This window comes from Prionailurus bengalensis, chromosome B3 (genome assembly GCF_016509475.1).
Source record: "Prionailurus bengalensis isolate Pbe53 chromosome B3, Fcat_Pben_1.1_paternal_pri, whole genome shotgun sequence".
NCBI classification, from domain to species: Eukaryota; Metazoa; Chordata; class Mammalia; order Carnivora; family Felidae; genus Prionailurus; species Prionailurus bengalensis.
In genome coordinates this window covers 51,175,278-51,196,991 of record NC_057355.1, presented here as the reverse complement: position 1 = coordinate 51,196,991, position 21,714 = coordinate 51,175,278, and the positions used below count along the sequence as shown (strand labels likewise).

General features: G+C 39.8%; 1 pseudogene; it reads right to left on the bottom strand.

Annotated features, from left to right (window-relative positions):
* Positions 1 to 390: 390 nt before the first annotated feature.
* On the bottom strand, positions 391 to 21,558 carry LOC122468012 (annotated as a pseudogene).
* Positions 21,559 to 21,714: the final 156 nt, after the last annotated feature.

Sequence of the window (21,714 nt, the reverse complement as noted above, 5' to 3'; positions counted from 1 at the left end):
AAACCATGGCTCCTTATCACCTGTCTCCTTATACCAGCATTCTAGATCACTGATAATTTGGCCCATCTGAACTTTTAAGTCCTATGCTTGTCTTAAACCTCTGTACAAATCCCATACCCCCGCATCCTGGCATCTCATTGACCTCTGAGCACACCTGGGCTTTTTCACCTCCATGTCTATCTTGAATCACATGCTTTTCTTTTTATTTGCTATTTATTTTTATTTTTTTAAGATAGGGAATACTTTATTCAAACCCATAAGAGAAATGGACAGCTTGAGTCTGTAACAAAGTGTCATGTTTTAAAGCATAGGTCAGTAATTGAATGTGAGAATATATACTTCTGCGTACAAATTAACTGATCAGACCACAGCTTTTCAATGTTTAAAACAGAATAAGGTTCCTTATAAAAGCAGTACCTTTGTGACATTTTTAACTTTAGGATTCTTCTCCTTCTTCTTCACTCTCTCCTTCAACAGAATCCACACCAACCTCCTCATAATCCTTCTCAAGTGCAGCCATTTCCTCCTCGCCTTAGAAGACTCTCCTTCCTCTATTAGCTCACCCACATACCAGTGAAAAAAGGCACGCTTGGCATATATCAGGTCAAACTTGTGTTCCAAGTGAGCCCAGGCCTCAGCAATGGATGTGGTTTTGCTCAGTATGCACACAACTCACTCACTATACTTTGGCCAGGTCCCCACAAGGTACCACAGTGGAAAGCTGGTAATTAATGCCAACTTTTAAGTGAATGGGGCACCAGTCCACAAAGTGGATGGCACACTTGCCCTTGGTGGTGGCAATGGCAGCATGACATCTTTGGAAGCTACCTTGCCATGGTACAGTAGGCAGCAAGCCATGGATTTACCATGACAAGGGTCACATTTTACCATCTGATTGGCTGGCTCAAAGCATGCATTTGTGATCTCTGCAATTGGAAGCTGTTCATGGTAGGCTTTCTCAGCAGAAATGACAGGGGCATATGTGGCTAGAGAGAAGTAGATGCAGGGTAGGGCACCAGCTTTATCTGGATTTCTGGCAGGTCAACATTTAGGGCTCCATCAACTCTGAGGGAAGAAGAGATGGAGGACACAATTCGACCTATCAACCTATTCAGATTAGTGTAGGTTGGGAGTTCAATATTGAGGTTTCTATGGCAGATGTCATGGATGGCCTCATTGTCTACAAGGAAGGCACAATCAGAGTGCTCCAGGGTAGTGTGGGGAGTGAGGATGGAGTTGTAGAGCTTAACAGCTATGGAAACAAGGGGGGCTGGGTAAATGGAGAACTCCAGCTTGGACTTCTTGTCATAATCGACAGAGAGATGTTCCACTAGCAGGGAGGTGAACCTAGTACCAGTTCCTCTCCAAAACTATGGAAAAAACAGGTAGCCCTGAAGACTTGTGTGCTGATCAGCAAGTTTCTAAATTTGGTCTAAAACAAGGTCAGTGATCTCCTTGCCAATGGTGAAGTGCCCTTAGGCATAGTTATTGGCAGCATCTTCCTTGCCTGTGATGAGCTGTTCAGGGTGGAAGAGCTGGTGGTAGGTGACAGTGTAGACTTATTAATGACTGTGGATTCCAGATCAACAAACACTTCCCTGGGCACATGCTTGCCAGGACTTCTTCTCATTGGAGGAGGTGTTGAAAGGGTCTTCTCCTCCCCCAGTGGTTTTGTCACTTGGCACCTGACCATCAGGCTGGATGCCATGTTCCAGGCAATATAGAGCTCTCAGCAGACATTGCCAATTTGGACATGCCTGGCCAACATGGATGGTGATGCATTCACGTATGTTTGCTACTTTGCAGCTTCCAAGCAGATGGCAGAGAGGAAAAGGAGAGTCATTGCTTTTTACAGCACAGCACAACTCTTAGGTGGTTGATATAAGAGAACCTGCCTACTTTCTCCCTTTTTAAAATGCGTCTGAAACCCCTGTCATCAAATCTCACTATTACTCTGAACTTTTGACGCTACCAAGTCCACAATGTCTTTGTTCCTCCCCAAACTTCCCAACACCTAATGCCTGTGGCCATGTATTTGGTGTTTTTCACATGCTGTGTGATGCCATAACTTTACATCTGTGGCATGTCTCCTTTACATAAATGTGTCACCTGTGGCGGATATATATAACCTTTGGGAAACTCTGAGAATTTCAGTTCCAATTCCTGTTTAGTGTGAATGAATCTCACAAGATGGGTGCCAGCTGACAGGAAAGAATAGTTAGGGACCTGAAAGAATTAGCACTGACTGGGCACCTGCTATGCATCAAGCAGCTGTTTTGATACCTTAGAAACAGTATTTCACTTTACTTTGCAGTAACTCTGCAAAGTAAGTTGTACATTCCCCTGTTTTCTAGGTGAGAAAACTGGTTCAGAAAAAATTAGGTAAATTGGCCAAGATTGCAAGGCAACTGAGTGACAGATCTGCAGTCAGCAGGGGTATGTAAGACAACTCACATGGTTGTGAAGAAGGAACAGCAGCACCGCAAAGAGCTTTGGAGGCAGGCAGGCCCCACGTTATTTTGGAGATTAAATGTGAAGATGTCTAACCATGCCTAGCACAGAGTAGGTGTTTAACAAATTATGGTTATTGCCATTAAATCATATATAGTATTTTAATTTAATATTTGAATGTCCCATATTACTTAGCAAATGTATGACTTAGTATTTGTCATACAGTTGGTATAAGCCATTTGATTTACATTTTGCTAAGCAGTTGGTTTGACTTTATTCAAGAAAAGGTTGGGTATACTGTCTCCATGTCCTCACACAGAAGAACAAAATCAAGAGCCCTAGAATACATGGTGTCTCTTTCAGTCTACAATAAGTAGTCTGAGTAAAGGCTATGTTTATTTTCATTACTGCCATTGCTGGCACATAGGTCCTCAATAAAAATGTGTCCCATAATACTGGTAAATAAATGGATATGTTTAGGAAGTACCATCAGGAATCCTATCATTCCTTTGAGCACATTCACTCTTATTATGATGAATCTGTTGAATTGGATGTAGATACCATTCCAGTTGTTGTTAAACTGGCTCATCATCAGAACTTGTTTTTTGTTTTTTGTTATTTTTCAAATCACAGGTTTCTGAGCTATATCTCTTGAGAATCTGATATATTGGCTTTGGATGTATAGGGTTCCCCAGGAAGTTCTGCTCACCAGCCAGGTTTGGAGATACCACATATCTGGGTGGTAATGACCAACCTCCACCCCAACCCCTGGACACACACATTCTCTTTCTCTTTTATGAGGCACTCAATGGCCTTGCGTCAAATTTCCTTGCGGCTGACCAACCATGGGTGGCAACATCACTCTTTCACACCATGCTGATTACAAGCTTCCTGAAGACAATGCCCATTGCAAGTGGAACAGCCACTATCATTCAGGTCTACATCATGTTTGAAAAGCAAAGAAAAGAGAAGGCAGAGGGTAAGTAGAGGTGCCATTGGTCCCATAGGCCACACTGCCAAAGAAGGCCACTGACATTGCTAAGTGCTTGTCATGAGGGCACCCTGAGTCTATATTTTCTGTCTTATACTTTCTGTCTGTTTTCTTAGACAACATGCCTGGAGGCTACCCTCCACCCTTCTTACTGTAACTATCCATGCTCAACCTCTTGGCCTTAACCTCTGAGGAACTGAAAGTTCTCTTGAACTTTCTAACATCCCCCACATGGCCTGATGTCAGGCTTAAGGACAGGTCTCAGAAATATCAGGATGGCAAATGCTACTCTTTGTGGCAATTCACTGTGTTAGAGGGAAAGCAGGAAGGGCACATGAAATAGGGACTCCATAGCCATAGGCTGGAACCAGCCAGCTTTTTGCCTATGCCACGCTCTTACTCTATAGTTCCGCTCTTCTTTTTCTGAGCCTAAGAAAGCCCATCTTTCTTAGACAGGTACCAACAAACCCTCAGCAAGTCACCGCCTCAGATTCAGATTTGTGTTTTGTTACAGATTGTGGGAAATATCAATTTAGAAGGGTTGCAAAGAAAATGTGATTTTAAAATGTGCTTTAAAAAAATTAACATCCTAAATATTAGAATATGTAAAAATTTTAGTGGGAGCCTACTTAATTCTTGAGAATATAAAGAAGATATGAAAAAGTCCTAGAAACATCAATAAAAATTTGTTTAGATATTATCATTATTTGACACACAAAAATATTCTAATGAAAAATTTTCACTGTATTAAATTTTAACATTCATGAAAATAAATAGTATATATTGTTCTAGATAGTTTAGAAATTTCTACAGTGATAGAAGGTTTGTTTTATTTTTTGTTTTCTCATTATGATATACACTGAGGATAATGGAGAGATTTTTTTATTATTATGGCAAAAAATACATAACATAAAAGTTACCATTCTAGTTATTTTTAAATGTACAGTTTAGTGCTATTGAACAGATTTTTTTTCTCTTTTATGTTTTGTGTGTTCTCTATATTATCCTTGCTAATTTTTATTTACTTTGAATAGGTATTCAATGATACTTAGGTATTTTGATGTCATGTAGATGCCCATCTTTGATTAAGCTCCTAAACATGTACCAGTTAATGTGCTAAGTTTTTCCTAAGTGTTATCTCACTTATTCCTTGCAACAACCCTCTGAGGAAGGCACTATTAATATTTCCACTTTACAGAGGAGGAAAGTGAGGGTCAGAGAAATTGTATTGGCTGTTCAAAGGCACATGCCTAATAAGAGAAGCTGCTAGGAAGAGTTTTGTCTATTGCAGAGCCTGGATGGTAAAACAACATTATTACTATCTTTGTGCGTTTGGATACCACAGATTGATGCACTTTTCTGAAGACAAAATTAATGCATATCCAAAGTCTGTGCTTACACATTTTGAATTTTGCCAATGCAAAAAAGTTTCAACAAATATAACAGAGCCTCAATGCATTTTACAATTTGTGTTAGGTCTCCCCAAAGGCTCTGAATAACTGTCACAACCCAGTATACCCAGTGATTGTGTAAAACTGTTTTTATTTAACCCCAAATGGAAGCATAAATTTATCATTTGCATACAATGGGAGGGATAAACATTCATCTGTTATCATGTGGTGTGGTAGCTAGAATTCAAGCTCTGTAATCAAGCCAAGTACAAACTGACTCATAGGTTTTTAGCTACTATTTAACCTCTCTCTCCCACTCTTTACAATGGGGATGAGAGAAATACCCACCTCCTCAAATTGAGATGATTAACTAAAATGCCAGGTACATTTCTAAATTCTAAATACAGTTTCCAGCTTATGATGGTTCAGTTTAAAATTTTTCGACTTTACGACAGCAGGTAAGCAATACACGTTCAGTAGAAACTGTACCTCAAATTTTAAGTTTTGACCTTTTCATGGGCTACCTTTATGCAGTCATAATACTCTCTCATGACTCTGGGCAGTGTCAGTGAGCCACAGCTCCTAGTCAGCCACGCAATTGCAAAGGTAACCAACCAACACACTTATAACCATTCTGTAGCCATATAACCATTCTGTTTTTCACTTTCAGTATTCACTAAATTACATAAGATATTTAACATTTTATTATAAAATAGGCTTTGTGTTAGATGCTGTTGCCCACTTGTAGGCTAATGTAAGTGTTCTGAGCATGTTTAAGATAGGTAAGGCTAAGCTATGATGTTTGGTAATTTAGGTGCATTAAGTGCATTTTTGACTTACGATATTTTCAACTGACAATGGGCTTATTGGGATGTAACCCCATTGTAAATTGAGGAAAATCTGTGGAAACTAGTTATAATTAGTCATTCATTTGGCAAATATTTATTAAATTTATCCCCTGTGCTAGGCACAGTACTGAGTTGGTACAGATAATTACAATGTGGTCGTAGCCTTTCAGACTCTGGAAAGGGTAGACATGCATGAACAACACATTATATTATGGAGGATATTATAACCTCTACAAAGTGGAAGAATGAAGGGAGGAGAGGAACTAGATGGGAACAGTTGGGCGAGAAGGCTTCAGGGAGGAGGGGACTTGTTCTTAGCTAACACCTGCATTTCTATGCCACACAAAACTGTGCTGAATATTTAGTCCAAAAATTGGGTGTATAATGTAGTGATTCAACAGTTACATACATTATGAAATGCTGATGATAATTAAATGTATTACAATATTATTGACTACATTCTCTATGTTGTACTTTTCTCTGTGCTGTGACTTATTTATTTTATAAATGGAAGTTTGTACCTCTAAATCTCCTACACCCATTTCACCCATCCTCCCACCCTCCTCACCTTTGGTAACCACCAGTTTTTTCTCTATATTTATGAGTGTGTTTCTCTTTTTTGTTGTTGTTTTTTTGTTCGCTTGTTTTGTTTTTTTAGATTTCACATGTAAGTGAAATTATATGATATTTGTCTTTCTGTGTCTGGCTTACTTCATTTAGCATAATACCCTTTAGGTCCATTCATGTTGATGTGAACGGCAAGATCTCATTCTTTTTAATGGCTGACTACTGTTCCATTATATATATATACCACATCTTATTTATCCATTCATCTATCAATGGACACTTAGGTTGCTTCCATATCTTGGCTATATCCAATAATGTTGCAGTAAATATAGGAGCGCATATATCTTTTTGAATTAGTGTTTTTGTTTTCTTCAGGTAAATACCCAGGAATGGAATTATTGGCTTATATGGAACTTGTATTTTTAATTTTTTGAAGACGCTCCATAATATTTTCCAGAGTAACTGTACCAATTTACATTCCCACTAACAGTGTGCAAGAGTCCTCTTTTCTCTACATCTTCACCAACGTTTATCATTTCTTTGTCTTTTTGATACTAGCTATTCTGAATGGTGTGAATTAATGCATCATTGTGATTTTGATTTGCATTTCCCTGATGATGAGTGATGCTGAAAATCTTTTCATGTTTCTGTTGTCCATGTCTTTGGAAAAATGTCTGTCCTGGTCTTCTGCCTATTTTTAATCAGATTATTTGTTTTTGTGGTGTTGAGTTGTATGAGCTCTTCATATTTATAAATATCTTCTCCCATTCAGTAGATTGCCTTTTTATTGTGGACCTCACCTTTTTGTTATGCTGATGATTTCCTTCACTTTCCTTTTATTTTGATGCAGACTCGATATTTTATTTTTGCTTTTGTTTCCCTTGCCTAAGGAGAGAGATCCAGAAAGATATTGTTAAGGTTGAGGTCCAAAAGATTACTATGTTTTTTTCTTAATAAAATATTTAAAATTTATATATTTTTAAAAATCTTTATGCTCCTTAACTAAGTTATAAACAAATCACACTTAACACCAGAAAAGGAGAGAAAGAGCTTTTTGATGATGAAGAAAAGAGGTTAAGCATAACCTCCCCCCCCTTGTCATTGGTAGTGTTCTCTGCTATGGAGAACTCACAACTATCTTTGGGTCCCGGAGAGCAGTTCAGTATGAACTGAATCTGACATTCTGAGCTATTTTCCTAAGTCAATATCACCATTGAAAGGAAACCATTGATCAACCAAGTGAAGCCGCTAAAAATGGATTCCAGCCTAGGAAAAATTCACCAGGGAAGCTGTAAATGTGCCTGGCCTGTCTTGGCAAGGTTGGGCTCTTTGTGATTCAACTGGGGGACAGCTGAGGGCTGCTGGCCAGATAAACCCCTAGAAATGACAACCTGGCTCACCAGGCTCCAGATCCGCAGCACTCACTCCTAGCACAGTAGAGGGACGGGAGGAAGAAGCAGCCCTCACCATGGTGGACCGGGCTGAGGTTGGGTCTGTCTTTGCTCAGTGTCCATCTTCACACCCTGGTTAATTCTAGCCTCCCCAGAAGTGTGACTCTATAATGAGGGGCTGGTGGTGGCCTTGCAGCCTCCCTGCCCTCCTTTCTTGCCTAGTGGCTCATCACACTTTAATGGAGACGAACAATGAGGGGAGGGGCCAGGAGGCCTGCGGATTACACAAAGAATGAAATTGTGCCTTGGCTAGATCCACGCCAATTATGTCTGAATAAACAAATCCATAGTACAAGCTAAGAGCCTTCCTTCTACCCCACCTCCCGCCCCCGCATTTTATTTATTTTTATCTTGGTCTGGAAAGTTGGACATATTCCCTGTACCGTCCTGGTACCCAGATGGCCTGTTTGAGTAAGCAGTGGGGAAGAAGGTCAATAATACATCAGCATGCAGAGTCTCCGCTAAGGTCAGTCCTGCATAAAATATACCGTGACAACCTGAGGGCAAGTTTAAAATGGTGCTCCACGACAGGGTAGGGGTGGGGGTGGGGCTGGGGTCAGTACAGATGCTGCCTTCTCACAATCGCTGCAAAATTCTGGCCCCCCAAAACTATATTCTACTGGGTTTGTGTAGTGGTTCTTTAGGAAAAGTTTTCTTCACACACAGGAGTGCTCATGATCCAAGTAAGGAGGATTTTAAGAGGGTCTGTCTTCATATATAATTATCTGTCATGTTGAGAGGCTTTTTCGAAAATAATCAGATCCAATTGTCCCAAACAGGAACATAATGGCTACTGTGGTATCAAATTCTAATCTACTGAATGAGTTTTATGTATTTGTTTTGTCTCCAGATATGTTTTAATAAGATTTGAGTGCTGAACTAGGCAATACTTACAAGTTTTTAGCTGTTGTAAGATTCCTATTCTTGAGTGGCACTTTACAATTACATTTGATTATGACTATTTAATAAAGATACAAGCAGATACCTGTGTATAGAGTCACTGGGGATTTTACAAGAGTTCCTTCTGCTTTCCTCTTCCTTTTGAAGATTAGGGTAAACCCAACAGCACCTTTTAATGTAAAAAAAGAAAAGTCCGTTTCACTTTGGGAATTTATTCAAATTGGAGGCGAATACTGACACAAATACTCTTGAAGATTGATCCAGGTTGAAGCGTGTTGTGCATGGGTTTACTGTTCAACTTGCAAGTAATTTGTAAAGCCAGAGTCAGTCTTGACTATGAAACATTGTATCACTGTGATTGGAATCAATAGTTCTTGCACTGTCATTTGTCACATATTTACAAGCTTGAAAAATAGTTCATTTTGTCCTCATCCCATAACTCAAAAGATTGAATCAGAGCCCTGGAGGGATCTGCCAACAGGACACATTCATTACTGATCACCCGTCTTGGTGAGGCTATAATCACAACCATACCAAAAATATAATATAAATAAAATTAAAGCACTATTCATTTGGTACACTCTTAAATATTTTCAGCTTCAAATATTTAAAAGTCTGCTGGGAGACTTCAATCACCTTGGTGACCTACATCAGTGGCCACAAAAAGAAAATTCATTGAAGCTGATTTTCCCATCACTCTCTCAAAACATTCAAAGATACAATTTTTTTGAATGAAAAAAAAAAGCAAAATCTAGACTTAATGGTCCAAAAACTTCATAAAGTATACTTCTTTTATTCACCTTGTGTATAGTTCATAAATGACCTTCTATTCCCATGAAAGATTTGTAAAAGATGTTTAAAGATAATGCTTTCCATTTTAAGATAAAAGATTTATGAATGATGGAACTTTTGTCTATGAAATCACTAATCCCAACTCTCTAATATTTCAGATGGAGAGCTTCATAAAATGAAAAGACTGCCCATAAAGTTGTACTATACCTGCTGTCAGAGACAATCAGTAATGGAATTGCAAAGTGAATATTGAAAAGGATGTGAGACATGCACATTTTGGGTTATAATAATGTATTTTAAGTCCCCTTCACTTCACTACCATATTGATAAAGTATTAATGGTGGAAGTGTTGGGAGGCAATTATGATTCTTTAAACAAGTCCCCAGATGTTAACAGATGAACACATTGTTCATCAAATTTATTTGCTAAAATAACCCCAAATTGTAGGATTGCAGCTAGTTTCTGCAGACAATTTTCCTGACTAAATTCAAACTATGGGAGTTTGACCCATTTATCAAGTCTCAGCCTGTACCAACCCAAAAATTCCAGATTGCCTTCCAAATGCTCAGTTGAATGGTACTCTACAGATATGGCCTGACATTCCTTTTACTAGAACAAGATTGAAAATTGATGCCATATACCAGTTGTTTCCTCCCTAACTCTCTAATTTTAATTTTAATATTTTAGCTTCTATGACTTTACTATTTATTTTATGAAGTGACACTATTTCTTTCATAAACATCCTCACTGAAAATGGATCTTGTCTGTCTCCATTGCTTTGGAGAAGAGATGGCAAGGACACCTTCTCATAACAAGGGAGACTTGAACTTGAACATATGTGCATTAGAGTTCATGATGTCTGCCATCTGTGCCTCTAATTTCAGAAAGAGAGGGTGGTAGACAAGGAGACTTGTACCCTCTGTCCCTGCAGCCAACTGGAATAGGTGTGGGCCTCTAATCCAGAGGTGACCCACCCATAAACTAGTCAGTGACATAGGATTATGTGTTCTGGTTTGAAAAGAAGAGCTGGGTAAATCAGACTCTTTGTCTGAAATATGGAACTGAGAGATGAATGAGAAGTTGCCTGTGGGGTATGTACTCAAGGCAAGAGGTTTTATAGGGATATGGTGAGGCAGCCATTACTGACCATGTGTAAGATGAAACAGCTTACCCTCAGAAAGAGAAGAGAATGCAGCTACAAGGCAGGACGTGCTATAAGGGAAAGAGAGAGAAAAAGCAGAGAAAAAGCAGCCCTAGCTCTTGTGCTTTTATAGCCACAGTTTTTCAGCTTTGTTCAGATTCTTTCTCATGGAACTTCTGAAAAATGTCTCCTTCTTTGTTTGGAGCTGGTTTGAATGAACATCTGTCCCTTGAAACCTCAAAACACAGAACAAGATGTACTTAATATTGCTTCCAAGTCAGAGCTAGCCTCTCAATTGGGGATATTTTTCCATTTGTTCCATCTTACTGGCATGCTTGTTTGAGGATCAGTGCATACTGAAGTTTAGGGTTGATGCCTGTCTTTGTACCTACCTCTTCTTCTCTAATAGGAGAGACAAGGTACTCAGACACAGAAGAAAACTGCCTGGTAAAATGGATAAGTCATTGTGCTGAGGTAGGCTTGGGATTGTGCTTATAACCTAACAAACTAATTGGAAGCCTCAAATATCCTACTAATAGAGGTGGGTGACTTAAAATTTGAGGATAGGAATATGGGGAGGTGACACAGCCCAAAGGAACATCATTTTGAGTGGAACAAAGTTTGTTCTTTTAGGTAAAAAAACATAAGGTAGCATCAATGAAGTCAGGGTTTGAATTCTGACTCTGTCATTTCCCATCTGCATGACCTTGAACAAGATACTTGATGACTCAGTCTCAATTGTATTTATGAAATTACGATAATAGTTACTTTTTCCACAGAGTGGTGATAATTAAGTAAAATAATGTATGCAAAATATCTGCATCATTTTGTGAGACCAATGGAAAGCTTCATCATTGAAGCTTATTTGCCTGTCACAAAGCTATTGAACAGCTCGTCATGTGTGCTTTAAAATCTTTTTTGGGGGCGCCTGGGTGGCTCAGTCGGTTAAGCGTCTGACTTCAGCTCAGGTCACTATCTCACCGTCTGTGAGTTCGAGCCCCACGTCGGGCTCTGGGCTGATGGCTCAGAGCCTGGAGCCTGCTTCAGATTCTGTGTTTCCCTCTCTCTGCCCCTCCCCTGCTCTTGCTCTGTCTCTCTCTGTCTCCAAAATAAATAAACGTTAAAAGAAATTAAATAAAATCTTTTTTTAAGCAGGGAAACTCAGGAAATTTAGTGAGAATACGCTCTACCTCACAAATCATTTCTGAGAGCTGGTTTGGCGGCAAATGTTAATGCATATATTTTACTTATAAGGAAGCTGTTTCTCAGAATAAATGAAACTCAAACTCAGATAGAAGTGACATACTTGAAAATGAATCTTTAGAGAATTTGGGGGCAATATGACATACCCTCCTGAGTTTATTAGGGGGACTTGTGATTGTTGCAAACCAGAACCACTGATAGACTATTTCATTGCGTGGTTCTAAGATCTGATAAAGTACTTGTTTATTGTTTTTCTTGTGGCAGAAACCTCAAATGTTTAAACAATAAATTTCCTATGAGGATATCCTTAAATAGTCATCATTATGCAATTCCAAAAACTGAATTCATGTCTATCTACTTTAAAAAGGCATTAGGTTGTGATCATTACTAATACTTTAAGCTTATCATGATCATTTCTGATATTAATCTATGTATATGCTAGTCCTTCATCTGCCACTCTTAGCAGTTGAATCCCTCATTAAGATCTCACCCACTTCATTTGTGAAGACAGGTGGAAGATAATGCCAAATGTTTATTTCTTTGTTCTCTGTATCCTAAATTACATTGTCATGCTTAAAGACCCAAATTGCCCTTGACATTTATCTCTGTGCACATAAGGAAACCATATATATATATATATATATATATATATACCCTATATATATATACACCATATATATATATACCCTATATATATATATATATACACACACCATATATATATATATATATACACACACCATATATATATATATACACACACACACCATATATATATGTGTGTGTGTATATATATATGTATATATATATATAATGGGATGCTCATTAGTTACTATTTCTTCTGCCTTTCTAACTTGCTGTAGCCCCTTTGTATACTCTGACTAATTTTTCCTGGGACAGAAAATCATAGAGAATTAACCATAGCAGAATTCAAAGAAACACAAGCTAAAGCCAAAGGAAATAAGGGAAGGCACCCAGCAAGAACACATTTATAAATGTCAGATGTGTTTGATTTGTGGCAATTATGTGGAGAAACTTAATGATACATCCCCAAAGTAAGTAGACTATGTGACATTATGAAGCATCGGCATATAGTGAAAAAGGTTGGCTATGCAATAAGATAATCCCATCTTCAAAATTATTGGGAAATAACCAGATGTGAAAGAATCAGGTTAGTCCAAGGAACATATACTACTCTGAGAGAAGCCAGACTAGAATGTTATTAAATAAGGAAAGGTGTGGATAAGACGAGCTGAATGTTACCTGGATTTGGAGGGAAAAAAATGTGTGGGTTGAAGGAAGACAGACCATCTGCATATACCCAAGAAAGGAGAACCCAAGGGTAGAGGTCTTATAGTGTATCTTCAGCATGGTACCCTGGCCACAGAGTGCCCTGACTGGAATCCTCTTCTTAAATTCACTCAGCAAGTAATATTGACTGCTACTCTGGACCATAAACTGTGCCAGGGCCAGGGCCAGTACAGAAGAAGATGGATAAGCTTTCTGCCTTGTTCCTTGCCTTTGTGTTAGCAAAGTCTTTTTCTCCTCAGTACTTAACATCATTTAACATAGCATTGCATTTATATTTACTTTCTTCATTCTCTGTTTTCCCTGCAATAAAATGCAAATGTTATGAAGAAGATAGGGATTTGTATCTAGTAGTATCAGTTCACTGCTCTGTCTTCATTGTCTAATACAGTACCTGGCACACGATAATGCTCAGTTAATTTTGTGAATAAATAGAACATAGAGGTAAACAAGTAAGGAAACAAACCTAAACAATTAAGAAAGCTATAAAGAAGAGAAATAAACCATCTATTGAATCCTTCCCTCTACCTGCATAAGACACTTGTAACAATGCTCCTTTTGGTACATATCCTTCCCTCCACAAAAAAGTGAATGTGTTAATCTGTGCCTTCTATTTCACAAGCCTGTGTTTTCCATAATATAGCTTTATATTGGTTGCATAGTATTCTATTGTTTGGCTTGTGCCATATATTTAAGCAATCCTCTATTAATAAACATTTAACTTGTTTCTATTACTTTGTGTTATAGACATTGTTATATTGAGCCTTTGTAAACAAGTGTGTTAACATATTGTCTGATTTTATTTTTATAATTAATTCCTAAAAGCAAATTCACTAAGTTAAAAAGTATGTGTATTTACATTTTGACATGTATTTTTAAATCATCCTCTAGGAGCGTACAATTTATATTCCTAACACCAGAGAAAGAAATATCCATTTCTCTCAACACCTACCAGCTCCCGGTATTATTCTTTTTTATGTTTGCCAATCTGATAAGGAAAATCTGTACTTATCATTGTCTTAATTTACATTTATTTGATTTCTATTAAGATTAGACATATTTGTATATGCATTGTAGCCATTTGTATTTGTATATGTGTGTGTGTTGCTTGTTCTTGTCTTTTGCTCATTCTTCTATTGTATTAGAACAATATTTTGAAACATTTAAACATTTCATAAACATTTAATTAGAAATCTAATAATTTTTCCACATTGGCCCATATTTAAAAATTCAATACGGGAGGCCTAAAAATGTAGAATCTTTATTTCCGTAGGAAATGAAAAGTACAAACACACATTGATACAGTAAAGCAGAATCCCATTAGTCATTTGATAGTGGTAGTATATTTCCTAAGAATTACTGAATTCTAACTTCAAATATCAACTTCAATATAGCCTTTTGTGTTTGTCACATCATACTGAGATGTGACCATGAGGTCATAGTGACACTAAAACAGCAGGAACATGAAACCAGTACTATTTGTAGTAAGATTAAGGACTAGCTCATGTAAATGGACAGCATTTGGATTATCATTTCTTCAAGGATTCTGGAGCCAAGCCACTGAGCCACCACACTCCTTAAACATTCTGGATATGCTTGGGAGTTGGTGTGTTGCCATTTATACCTATCTACTGCCATGGTAGCAAAGGCTCAATCTCTTTCAAACTGCAGCTTTTTGGCAATTTGGAGCAGTGGCAGTGAAACTCATTTATGCTGGTCCCATGTGGCTCTGTGTCTGTGTCAAATCTCTTGGTCCCACCAGAAAACTTACAAGCTTGATGCTAAATTGCCTCCTGTGTGTCATTTTGGCTCATAGCATTTTCTTCAACCTGCCATCCTTCTCTTTCTGTCCTTACAGAAATATATGAAAAGGCCCTCTTGAAGGACATACACAATCCCTAAATACCCAAGCAAGATTGAAATCTTGCATAAAAAGCATTGTCCTTTACCATATGCCTCCTTTCTAATTAGAGTAAAAAGATGAGCAATAAACCATGGCTGGCAGCTCACAAGTTTCTGGTCAGAACCATAAAGGGAGAAAACTTTGGAGCTGAAATTATTCTCCTTTTCTTCCCCTACTGTGTACTTCTCTTCCATATATGTCTCATCTATCTCAAGCCCAAATCCTGTCACTACAGAGACACTTGTCTTCATTTGCACAACTAACATTCCCTGAGACATGGGCATGGAGGTTCCTCTCACTTTCTGAAAATGGTATTCATACTTTTCTCTAAAATGTACATTTCTAAACTTGACTAAACTTGTTTATGGACTTTTCAAATAGAAATTAACTAAAATGTACTGAAAAAATTTAAATTCTGCTGGCAGATGTTTAATAGGAATTTTTTTTGATGCCTTTAATAAATTGGATCTCAGAGATGTTTCTCATTTAAATGTGGCCAAGGAGTGGCACCTGGGTGGCTCAGTCAGTTAAGCGTCCGACTTTGGCTCAGGTCATGATCTCGCAGTCCATGGGTACAAGCCCTGCGTCCAACTCTGTGCTGACAGCCTGGAGCCTGAAGCCTGCTTCACATTCTGTGTCTTCTTCTCTCTTTGCCCCTCCCCTGCTCACACACAGGCACTCCCTCTCTCTCTCTCTCTCTTTCTCTCTCTCTCAAAATAATAAATAAACATTAAAAAAGAAAGAAATTATAATAAAAAATAAAAATAAATGTGGCCAAGGAGTCACATCCCACACAATTTCTTTTTAGATTTTTTCAATGTTTATTTATTTTGAGAGAGAAAGACAGAGTGTGAGTGGGGGAGGGGCAGAGAGAGAGAGACACACACACAATCCGAAGCAGGATCCAGGCTTTGAGCTGTCAGCACAGAGCCCAACGAGGGGTTTGAACTCACAAACTGTGTGATCATGACCTGAGTTGAAGTTGGACGCCTATCCGACTAAACCACCCATGCGCCCCACATCCCACACAACTTTATCCCAGAATTAATTAATTAATTAATTTTTAATGTTTATTCATTTTTTTTTTTTGAGAGAAAGAGAGACAGAATATGAGTGGGGAGGGTCAGAAAGAGAGGGAGACACAGAATCCGAAGCAGACAGCACAGAGCCTGACATGGGGCTTAAACCCACAAAGTATGAGATCATGACCTGAGCTGAACTCAGGTGCTTAACTGACTGAGCCACCCAGGCGCCCCAACTTTATCCCAGAATTTAAAAAGTAAAAGACTGTTTGCTTTTCCGTTTTTCATATATGAATTCAAAGTTTGAACATATTTAGGGTAAACATAAATATGGCCAATTTTTTTAAATGATATACACTATACATGAATTATATGTAAGATATCTATATCTTGGAATTTAAAAGTAGACATATGTCCTTATTTATTGTTTAATTTATTTAACAAATTAATAAAGCCAACACGAAAGTGGGCTTTTCAGCTTCTTATTCTATTTATTTTATGTTCATCCTCCCCAATTTTACTATTCCTTCCCTGAGACAGTAAAGCTCTTTAGGATTTTAGTGGTCATCATTTCAAGATCATGCAGGCATCTATTCCAAAGCTATTATTAAAATTGCTGAAGATGTCCTCTGGCATCCTCTGGCAGATTCAAAGACTCATTTCCCTTTCCTGTAGACACTTGTTCCTTATTTGGAAGCACTTAATAATAAAGCAGGAAGCAGCAAACACAGCCCCCTCTGAAATGGCTGAGCAGTATTCAATCTGGTGGCAAACAAGTAAATAAATAAAATTAGGCTCGTGATGAGACACCACTTCCATATACACTCAGGAAGTGGAGAAAGGACATCCACTCTGGGACTTTATAACAAGGCACATATTAGTGTGTCTTTCCATCTAAAAGGAAGGGTTAACCTCACTTAGCAAACAGTACTGCAATAGGGAGGTGGGGGCCTAAAGAATGCCATTCCTGGTTCCACCTGATGGTTGGTTGTCTTCATGGTGACTGGGGCAGTGAGAGGAGTCTTTGGAACATTATAGCAGCAAAGCCCAGAAGGTTCTTTCTGAGGCTCCCAGCCAGTGTCTATGCCAAGCCTCCCTCTCGATCACTGCCACTGGACGTGGACTCACCTTCTCAGTCCTTCTGAATATGTCCTCCTACTTCTTTGACATTTCTGGCTCGGGTTAAGTTTTTTGTCTTTCACAAAGCCTTACCTGGAGGCAGCATGACCTCGGAAGTGTGGCATTTAGAGCTAGATGAGAACCACTGTTTTCTCTGCTGTATACTTGCCCCGTGGCCTTAGGCAAGTAACCTGAAGTCCCCAAACCTTTAAAAATGGCTAAGATTAATACCCATATTTCAGGGTTGTTGTACTAATTATATAGTATTATTAAATGCTAAGCACTTAAGTTAGTAATGAATGCACAGGGTTCTTTGCATTATTCTCTTTGCTTTTGTGTATGTTTGAGCATTTTCATAATAAAAATCTTTTTATAAAAGGGAATGTATATAAAGCACCTAGCACATAGCAGACAATTCTTTCCTTCCCACTCAATCTTCTCTCTCTTTCTCATCCTCTGAGCTTTCATGGTTAGTCATTCCTAGCCTTCAGGTAGGTGTTCTTCAGGTAGGGAGTGACTGAAATATACCTGGGACCCCAGGACCTCTGCATTACCCTCAGATGCTCCTTAGTGAGGACCCCAAGGAAGACCTAGAAAGGTGGACACCATCAGACAAAGGAGTTCTTGTTATAAGCTCAGGACTCTAAATGCAGACCCCAGTGAAGGCACCGGGGACCTGGCCCTCTGTGGAGTCTTCAGGGCACCTTCCATAGGCCAGAGGCAGACTTAAAACCTCAGCCAGCTAAGTAACTTCTTGGGTCTTTCCTTTGGGCTCATATCCTGATTTTGAATAGGTAGATACTTCAACTCTGATGATGAAGAAAAACAAACTGAAGAGAATGAAGAGGGAAAGAAAGAATTTTTCCCTAGGGCCTAGAGTGGAATTCTGCTCAGCTGCTCACTCTTGACTGCCACAGAGATGGCCCCTTGTCCCCAAAAGGGGACAGTGCCTGCCTTTTCTCAGGGACCAGGCTCTCAAGAAACAAGCCATAAAATGGAGGAGTGTGGGAGCCATGAGGAGTAAATGAGAGAACTCCTCAAGAGATTCTGAGTTTTATTCCCTCCTTTCCTCACTCCACCTGGAGGCAGCCGAGGCAATGTTCTAATTCTTGTTACCCTCTTCCTGAGAGGAGGCAACACATCAGGGGATGGCAGTGGGAGGAACCTTGAATTCTTTCCAGAAGAAATGGAAGCTTAGGCTAAAACCATGTATTTGCTTTCTGTTATAAACCAGAAGGTTTCCTTCTTCAGAAGGAGGAAACATGCATAGATTAGAAGGACCAGTGTGACAGGGAATGTAGCCTTGTCATTAGGAGTCTGACTCCATCTTTTGATGTTTAACTGTAAATGGCTTTTACCTGTTTACCTCTTTCCCTTCTGCCCCACGTCTGAGCAGGCTGGCATCAGTGGAAGATTCAGGCCATGAAATCCCTCCGGTGGGAATTCCCACCCTGGCCCCATCCCCAACCATTGTGAAACCCCCAGCAGGTCTACTTTTCTTGCTTTCAAGTGATTGTCAGACCATTTTGGGAGGGATTTCCTGCTCTCGCAGAAAAGTCTCAAATATATAAATAATAAAGCTTTCATACCCTCTTGGTGTGTGTGTGTGTGTGTGTGTGTGTGTGTGTGTGTGGCATCATTAGTTTCAACATCTGTATCAAATTCATAACATTCCATCCTGTTTTTCTGAAGAGTCACTTCCACAGGAATAAAAGGGAGGAAAGAATATAGCATTAGCCATTTCTGAGTGGTGGGATTATGAGAGGTTTATTTTTCAATTATTTTTCTTATTTTACTTTTCTTTTTTAAAAAAATTTTTTTAACGTTTTTGTTTATTTTTGGGACAGAGAGAGACAGAGCATGAACGGGGGGGGGGCAGAGAGAGAGAGGGAGACACAGAATCGGAAACAGGCTCCAGGCTCTGAGCCATCAGCCCAGAGCCTGACGCGGGGCTCGAACTCACGGACCGCGAGATCGTGACCTGGCTGAAGTCGGACGCTTAACCGACTGCGCCACCCAGGCGCCCCTTATTTTACTTTTCTGTAAAGGTCCAAATTAGTAAATTTATATGACTATCCAGGTCAGAGTACGACTATTCAACTCTACTCAACACTCAACTCATAGCGTGAAAGCAGTCATAGACAATACTAAACAAATAGGTGTGGCTGTATTTATACTTTATTTGAAAATACAGTTGGAGGACCAGATTTAACCTGCAGATCATAGTCTCTCAACCTCTGCTTTAAAATGTTTCTACACTGAAAGTCTAATACCTATATGATTAACAAGTTGAGACACCCTGGTAATCTTAATTAAGACCTAGTGATTGGCTCTTGTGCGGGTGATAAAAAGAGACAATAAGAGATATTTTCTTAAGGCAGTGGCTTACTTCTAGAGAGGGGAATCTTAGAGTCTAAGATTTTCCTACCCCTCCCCCCATGAGATGTTGCTATACTGGCCCCTGGCCCTGAGGAGACTAATAACTGCTACAGTATCACACCTTATAATCTAGAATGAAAATACACATTCTAAGAGGAATCAATTGATCCCACCCTCTAGTAGCAATAAAATAACTCAGAGAATCTTGAGAAAGCTTCTGATAAGTTCAACATGATATCATTGGATGGTGGTGACTTAGTTTTCCTTTTCATTGGATTTAGGCTTCCCGGATTTGTTTCTGCTGACAGGGCTGGGACCTTTTCAGAGAATGAGATGGGTCTGAGCAGCTCCAGAAAATTCTCCCTTCTGCCCAGCACCTCGGGGGAATTCCCACCATAGTTCATATTTCACTGGGGAAAAATACTGATGAGACTTTCAAAATGCCACTTTGGCCCTTGCCACATCCACAGGCCCCCAACTGTCCCTTCTAATGTGAGTCTCTCTAATAAGCAGGTTTGCTGTGAAGGAAACACCAAGTGTGGCAGAGATTGTCTTCCTATTGGGAGAACAGTGGGAGAGCAGGTGCTTGAATGCGGGAATGTCAGAGCTCAGAGTGAAGGCAATTATTCTCCTCCATGTAGCTCAGCATGGAGAAGAAATTAGTAAGGAAAAGTCAGGCAGCTGCTCTGCCCAGAGTGTCATGGGCAGCTGCAATAAGAGGGTGTCCCATACACCTGGACACATGTAAACTGTGCTGGCCCCAACAGGCCTCACGGGCCAGCACCCAGGGTCTGAGCTGCACTGCAGAGAAAGGCCTATGCCAGGAAGGAGCTGGAAGGGTATTGATCACTTCTGTACTCCTTGCAGGAGCTGGAGGTGAAACGAGAAAGATGATGCTTAGACATCTTCCCTAGCAGGGACATTCTTCAAAATCAAAATCAACTCAGAAGAATAATATTATATCCTCTTCACACTTTGATATTCTTCCATCTAGGCTTAATTTTTTCTCCAAACCAAGTAAAAAAAAATCATTGGTGGTCTGTTCCACTTCCAATTAGCTACGCCCAAAAGATAGGGCCCCAAACAGCTTATTTAGTGAGAATGGGAAAGATTTTAACAGAATGACCTTCGCCTAGGTTTCCCTCAGGGACAGCCAGAATATTAATGCAGGCTGCCCAGGAGCATACACTGTCAGACCCAGGGGGACCCTGGTAATCAGGAGGGTTCAAGTTCCTCTTGGAGTATTCCTGTGTGAGGACTCCACATTCTCCTCTGCCGTCTGCATTATGCAGCATAGAATGGGTTAAAAGATTCTAACAGAAGCTTGAGAGAAGGGGCATTATATTGGCTAGAGAAAATGGGGATTTTTTTAAATGTTTATTTTTGAGGGGGGAGGGGCAACAAGGGAGGGAAAGAGAGTATCCAAAGCAGGCTCCTTGCTGTCAGCAGAGAGCCCAGTGTGGGGCTCAAACCCACAAACCGTGAGATCATGACCTGAGCTGAAGCTGGATGTTCAACTGACTGAGCCACCCAGGCACCCTAGAAAATGGGGATTCTTTAATACAGGCCCTTGCCATTTCTGTGTGGTTAAGCAACCCCTATGCTAGATTTTAGGTTTCCAGAACTCATTTGTTTCAAAGGCAAAGGTGAGAATTCCACTGCGGCCTACAGGGTTCAGTTCCTAAGTGTTAGTGACTGAAGTAGCTCAGCCCAATAACAGACAAAGCCCTGAGTGGTTTAGCACAACATACATTTTTGTCATATATGCAAAAGTCCGATGTTCCTGTCTGGAGGGCAGCTTTACTCCACATGATCATTCAGAGACCAAGGTTCCTTCTACCTTGTGGTTTCTGCTGCTTTTAGGGCTTCACAGTCTTCCCTAGCCACTGAAAGGTGGGGAACAAAGCAAGGGGAAGACATACCTACTTCTTATCCACTGAGACCCATTCACATTCCATTCATGAAAATTAGTTGCACAGCCACATCTAGATGCCGGGCCACTGTGATACATAGTTCCTGGCTGGGCAGCCGCTTCCCAGCAACAAGCTGATGCTGGGGGTCTGGGTGGCCACCTGGCTTCAGGGATGCTCATAGTTGTTCAGCTTCTCCCAGAACTGCCTGCTGATCCTGCCGCTCACATGCAAGATGACTAATCCTGGGGTGCTGCTTCATTTTGCCCCACCATTGGCCTTCTGTTCTCACAGGTCCCTCAGGTAGAGTTCTGCAAATGCTTCATTCTAACTAAAGG